Consider the following 6,232-nt stretch of genomic DNA (forward strand, 5'->3'; position numbering starts at 1 on the left):
AGACAGGGTTTTGCCATGTTGGCCAAGCTGGTCTCAAACTCCTCCTGGTCTCATGTGTTCTGCCCACCTCAACCTCCCAAAGTGCTGGGATTATAGGCATGAGCCACTGTGCCCAGCCAAGAATCAGATTTTAGATCTGAGTCCTATCCAGAGCACTTCCTACTATGACAAACGACCTCTCTATCCTTCTTTAATTCAGGAGGAAGAGATAAATTCTATGTGCATATGCAGGTTTAAATAGCTGGTAATAGATTAAGAGGAAAGAAAAAATAGCTAATATACAAAACAGGCTTTTCTTGGCTGTACCACTGAGCCACTCATAATTTTAGGCCCCAGCTTCTCATCTATAAAGTACTAAGATCATAGGTGCTACATACTTCCCAGGTAAGCTAAGGAGTTTAATGGGTTAATGATATTAAAACGCCTTTCTGAGATGTTTAGATGAGATTTCCTGTGCTTGTGGAGTTTCATAATTCTCGTGGATTTTCTTTTATTATCATTTATTTACCACACAAGTCCTTCTATCTTTTCTATCAAGGATTTCTAGAAAAATAATGAGAGGAAGCTAGAGAGTGGGGTATCATAGCGTATCTGTTGACAAGATTAGGGGAATGATTTTAAAATGCCTTGTCTTGTTTGAGATGTTTTATTGGAAATTTTGCTATGTCTTTTTTTGATGTGGAATGTACGACTTAATATTGAGAGAAGGTAAAGTGGAGAAAGACAAGAGGAAACAAAAACAAAGTTATAACTCTGCAAATACATGGATGCTTTATCACTAATTCGATAAGGGAAAAACATATTTTTTCATTGGCCCATTTCATTCCAATAGAGAGATAGTTCTCAATCCTTGAGCTAGTGAAATCAAACTATCAGCTAATTTCAAGGGGCTGGTCATTCAAGGCCTTGGAATATATCATAATTCAACATAAATATCTGTAAATTCTGATTTTACAGATACTTAAAAATTAGGATATTCCCAATTTTCATAAAAATATCGTCTGTTAAGTTGATGGATAGAACCTGCCTAAGAAAACCTGTTATTGTGTTCTCTACAGTGATTTTCTATTCTGAGTCTTGGACTCATAAAAGTTGGCAAAACGTTAAAGACATTTAAAAATGAAGAATTTTCTCTTATATACTGAAACATCTAGTTGTTTGTTTGTTTGTTGAGACAGAGTCTCCCTCTGTCACCCAGGCTGGAGTGCAGTGGCACGATCTTGGTTCACTGCAACCTCCACCTCCTGGGTTCAAGTGATTCTTCTGCCTCAGCCTCGCGAGTGGCTGGCATTACAGGTGTGCGCTACAACGCCCAGCTAACTTTTGTGTTTTTAGTAGAGACAGGGTTTCACTATGTTGGCTAGGCTGATCTCAAACTCCTGACCTCAGATGATCCGCTCACCTCAGCTTCCCAAAGTGCTAGGATTACAGGCATGAGTCACCACACCTGTTTTCCGCATGTAGTTTCTTAATGTGCCATATTGTTTCTTACTTCCTTGTATTCTAGGAAATTTTCTCCTGGAGGATACCATTCACTTTTTTTTTCTCTCTGGCCAATTCTTATTTGTCCCTTAATGCCTAATAATTACTTATTACACAGTTTTATAGTTGTTTATTTGTCTCTAAAGTAGGACAGGGCTGTACTTGTTATGCCCAGTGCTTGAAGGTACGTACGGGATATAGTTGGAGACTCAGAAAGAGCTAAAAAACAAAATGAAAACAAATGAGGTTTTGCCAGTGAGGTAAATGAAATAGGGCACATGGAGGTATCTGTATTGAAAGGAACATAAAGGTAGAGTGAGAGTGAATTTAACTGAATAAACTCGCATATCTGTGTCTGCACGGTCTGTGCAAAAATCAAAAAACAAAACCAAAAAAAGCAGGAAAAAAAAAAAACCACCTAAGACATTCCTAATAACATAGAAATCCCGGGTCTTCTTTTGCCTTACGACTCTTCCAACATTTTCATATCCTCATATATGTCCATGTGTGAAGGCCACAAAAATGAGCTGGATAATAAGAATGGAAAAATTATATACTTACCCAGGATGTTAATAACTAGTGTTCTGGTTTAGAAAGTAAGGAGTAGGTTCCTTTTATATTCTTAGTCTTTCCTGCCTGCTACAACTGATGTGAGGCCCCTTTTTTTTTCCCATTATTTGGTAACATATTTTCTTTTCTCTTTTCCATGTATAGGTTAATAGCTAAATAAATTTCAAAGTCTGCATATAAACTACTTTCCTCTTGAATATAATATTTCATTAAGTTGGAATCTTAGCCAAGCATTCTCTCACTATACAAGAAATATGAACTTATGGATATGAGAAAACACGTCAGATTCTTAGGGACAGAAATTTTGGACTTGAGAAAGTTATCCCAGTTTCACTGATTTTTTGATACCACCTTAATATAAATAACTAGTTATGAAATGAAATCACCATGTTTTGTTCTGATTGTTAGCAAAGGAAATTTAATTGCAGAGAATGTGTGCCTTCTTAATCAGAATTATTTTAATATCATTGGAAAATGAACTCCATTGGGTTAGCAAATAAAGGCGAATGGAGCCTCTCCAAAAAATTAGACATTTTAGTCTGTTTTCAAGGAACCTCTAGGTTCTTGATTCTGTTGTTATGTTACGTTAGGCCAGGCGCATTGCCTCAGGCCCATAATCCCAGCAGGTGAGGCCTCCCTCGGGAGGCCGAGGCAGGTGAATCACCTGAGGTAAGGAATTCAAGACCAGCTTGGCCAAACTGGTGAAACCCCATCTGTACTAAAAATACAAAAAATTAGCTGGGTGTGGTGGCAGGTGCCTGTAATCCCTGCACGTCAGGAGGCTGAGGCAGGAGAGTCACTTGAGCCTGGGAGGCAAAGGTTGCAGTGGGCCAAGATTGTGCCATTTCACTGCAGCCTGGGCAACAAGAGCAAAACTCCATCTCAAAAAAAAAAAAAAAAAAAAAAAAACAAGCCAGAATATGTGTTGCTCTGTATTATTCATAGACTGTGTAAGCGTGCCTGTCATTTCTTCACAAGATATATAGTAATATTAACACTTAAAAGTTCTCCCAGAATGATTGATGCTAACTACATAACTCTTGCTTTTGCATTTTTAAAAAATTATTCCTTGTAAACTTTGAAGGAGACCCTTTTAAGCTGTATTGGATTTTTCCCTAGGGAGTTGGCAGTAATTATTTAAAACTATTCCTTTTTGTAAATAATTATTGAATCATCCCAGATGTATGTCAGGAGGCTTCAACTCTACATATCAAAAGACCGATACCTAGGTAGCATATTTGTGTTTGGAAAGGCTCAGGCAACAGCCCTTAGCATAATGCCCTACATCTTACATAATCCAAGGTTCATGTGTATTTCAAGCACATACAGTAGGTCTAGCTATAATAATTTTGCACCTGTGATCTTTGTGACACAGATCATGATCTCTATCCTTGAGAAGATAACTAACATAGCAGAGAAAGTAAATGTGTATAAAATTATCTATGAAAAGTCCTTAAATGTATGTGTTTGTGTGTTTTTATAAGACCCAGAAAAAGAAATGATTTAGTGTGCCTGAGATTGGCAACATGTGGCAGAGAGAGTGATTTTTTATTTAGGCCTTAAAATATGAGTCAAATTGACCAAAACAGGGAAAGTAAAAATAGTCAGGTTTGGGTAACTGTTATAAAAATAATTAATTATAAAAACATAATGTGAAGCTCATAAGTATTAAAAGATAAGACTAAAAAATTTGACCAAAGAAAAATTTGTATTAAAAAGACATGGACTTTAAACATTATAATTCATGACAAAAGCTTAATAGCCTCAATCAATACTCAATCTTTAAAGTTTATTAAGAAAAAGATAAATTTTCCCCATTGGAAAAAGGTATAGGTAATTCACAAATGATTAACGTACAAATGTTCAACAGATGCAAAGTGTTCAAACTCTCCACTAATAAAAAAAGGAGAATTGAGATAATGAGATTAATTATAATATCTTTCTGATTAGCCAAAACTTTAATGACAATAGCCAGTGCTGGTGAGATTGTTGAGGAAGAGGCAGTCTTTTCATTTCGTGTGAGAGTATAAATTGAAATAATATATTGGAAGGCAATTTGTCCATTCTAATTTATTTAATTTTAAAGACCCTTTTCCTTTGGCCTATAATTTCACACGCACGCGCACACACACACACACACACACACACACACACAGAGAGAGAGAGAAATAAAGGCTTCCTTGCAGCATTGTTTATAATAACTAAAATGGCAAGTCCAGGTGAAATTTTACAAACTTTAAAGTTTTAGAAAGGAGTCTTCAAAATGATTGACTACATTTATCGTATGTATTTACTCCATGGAGAGGAGCTCAAATGGCGAGTAGATTATCACATTTTAAATAGATCATCTAAGGGAGAAAACTAGAATTCAACAGAGAACTGACAGGAAACACCAAAAACAAGAAAGGAAAGGGAAGTGAGGGATCAGCTGGGAGTCTGGAGATGCTCCCTAATGTTGGGAAAGGGTAGAGGAGACCCCTAACAGTTCACATTCCCACCACAGACTCCTACAGTACTAGCCAAAGGAGAACCCTTTGACCATCATGGACCCTAAGACTAATATAAGGAGCTTAAGACTACTCAACAGTATTGCTCAGAAAGAGCGCTCATGAATCCCACAAACCTCTGAGTCTTTAGCAGCAGCAGCACGACATCATTTCAAAAACTCAGCCCCCACCAGACTGCATCCTTCCCTGGTGCCCAACAGCCCATGCATCTGCACATCCTTGAAGCACCATTGACATTCCCTGCTTATAGTGGCTGCCACCAAGGCTGAGGCAAGAGCCATTACAGCGACCCCTCCACCCCACAACACAGTAGCAGCCACACATTTTCATGTACCTCAGGACAAATTTCACTGCTCACAGCTGCCACCTCTATGGTGGGGCTGAGGTGCAAGCAAACTATACACTCTCAAAAAAGCTCTTTCCTTCTTAGTAGAAGGGCCATCGTGCAGCTGCTGTGGCCATTACCTCAACATTGTGCTGGCCTGACACCCTGCCTCTGCTTACCACAGCCAGTGCCTGTACACACCAGCAGGGGGCCTAAGGACAGGTTCGCCCAGCTCGGCCTTACCCCTCAGTGACCAGGAACACTGCCTAGGGACCTGAAGATTGCCCAGTTCAGTACACCATTGGCACCTGAGCATTCCTTCTGGTCAGGCCCACCCAACCTCTGCTGCTACCACACAACTGCCACCAACCTATATACATCACCTGCAGGCCTTGTCACAGCCACTGCCAATACCAATATGGAATATTTTGATCCCAGAGGTTTGCCTCACCACTGCTAATGCCATTACCCATGACGTGCCAGCTGCACAGGGGTTCAAGAACCTGCTTACCCACCTAGCTCACCACTGCCATTCCAACCACATGAGCAAGCCACCTGGCGACCCCAAAATTGGCTTGCCTGAACTCATTAACAATGGTGCTGGTATACACTCCTCTGGGGTCCAAGGACAGGCATACTCAGCCCACTACTGCTACTGCAGGGGTCCAAAGACTGGCCTACCTGGTGTCCAGACCCCAGTAAAACTTCACCACAGCCTCCACTAACAACCATACCCTAAGCCACCAGGGAAATCATAGACACCACTGATGCTGTTTACAGCTGAAGATATTATACACAGACTACAGAACAGCACATACTGAGAATAAAAGCCAAAATTTCCTACCCATCTAATTTCACAGATAATGTCTTCAGGAACATGTCCTTCTCTATGAAAGCAATTTTAAAAAATTGGAAGAAGTGACTATTCTACCAGATGTGCAGATATCAATATAAAGACACAGGAAACATGAAAAATCAGGAAAATATGACACCACCAAAGGAACACAATCATTCTCCAGTAATAGATCCCAATAAAAAATTTATTAAAGTCATAAAATAAATTCAAAATCTTGATAATAAAAAGCTCGGTGAGATATAGAATACTGAAAAACAATAGAAAGAAGTCAGAAAGATAAGTCAGGATATAAATGAGAAATTTACCAAAGAGATATCATTTAAAAAAAAGAACCAAACAGAAATGATGAAACTGAAGAATTAACAAGTGAAATATAAAATACATTTGAAAACTGCAGCAATAGACTAGATCAAGCAGAAGAAAGAATCTTAGCACTAGAATATAGGTCTTTTGCAATAACCCAGTCAGATAAAAATGAGGACAAAAGAATGA

General features: G+C 38.7%; 1 protein-coding gene across 6 annotated transcripts in view; it reads left to right on the forward strand.

Moving 5' to 3' along the window:
- TP63 (tumor protein p63) overlaps positions 1-6,232 on the forward strand; it is a 266,573-nt gene that overhangs the window by 108,314 nt on the left and 152,027 nt on the right. The gene's annotated exons all lie outside the window — the stretch shown is intronic.

This window comes from Cebus imitator, unplaced genomic scaffold (assembly GCF_001604975.1).
Source record: "Cebus imitator isolate Cc_AM_T3 unplaced genomic scaffold, Cebus_imitator-1.0 Scaffold220, whole genome shotgun sequence".
NCBI classification, from domain to species: Eukaryota; Metazoa; Chordata; class Mammalia; order Primates; family Cebidae; genus Cebus; species Cebus imitator.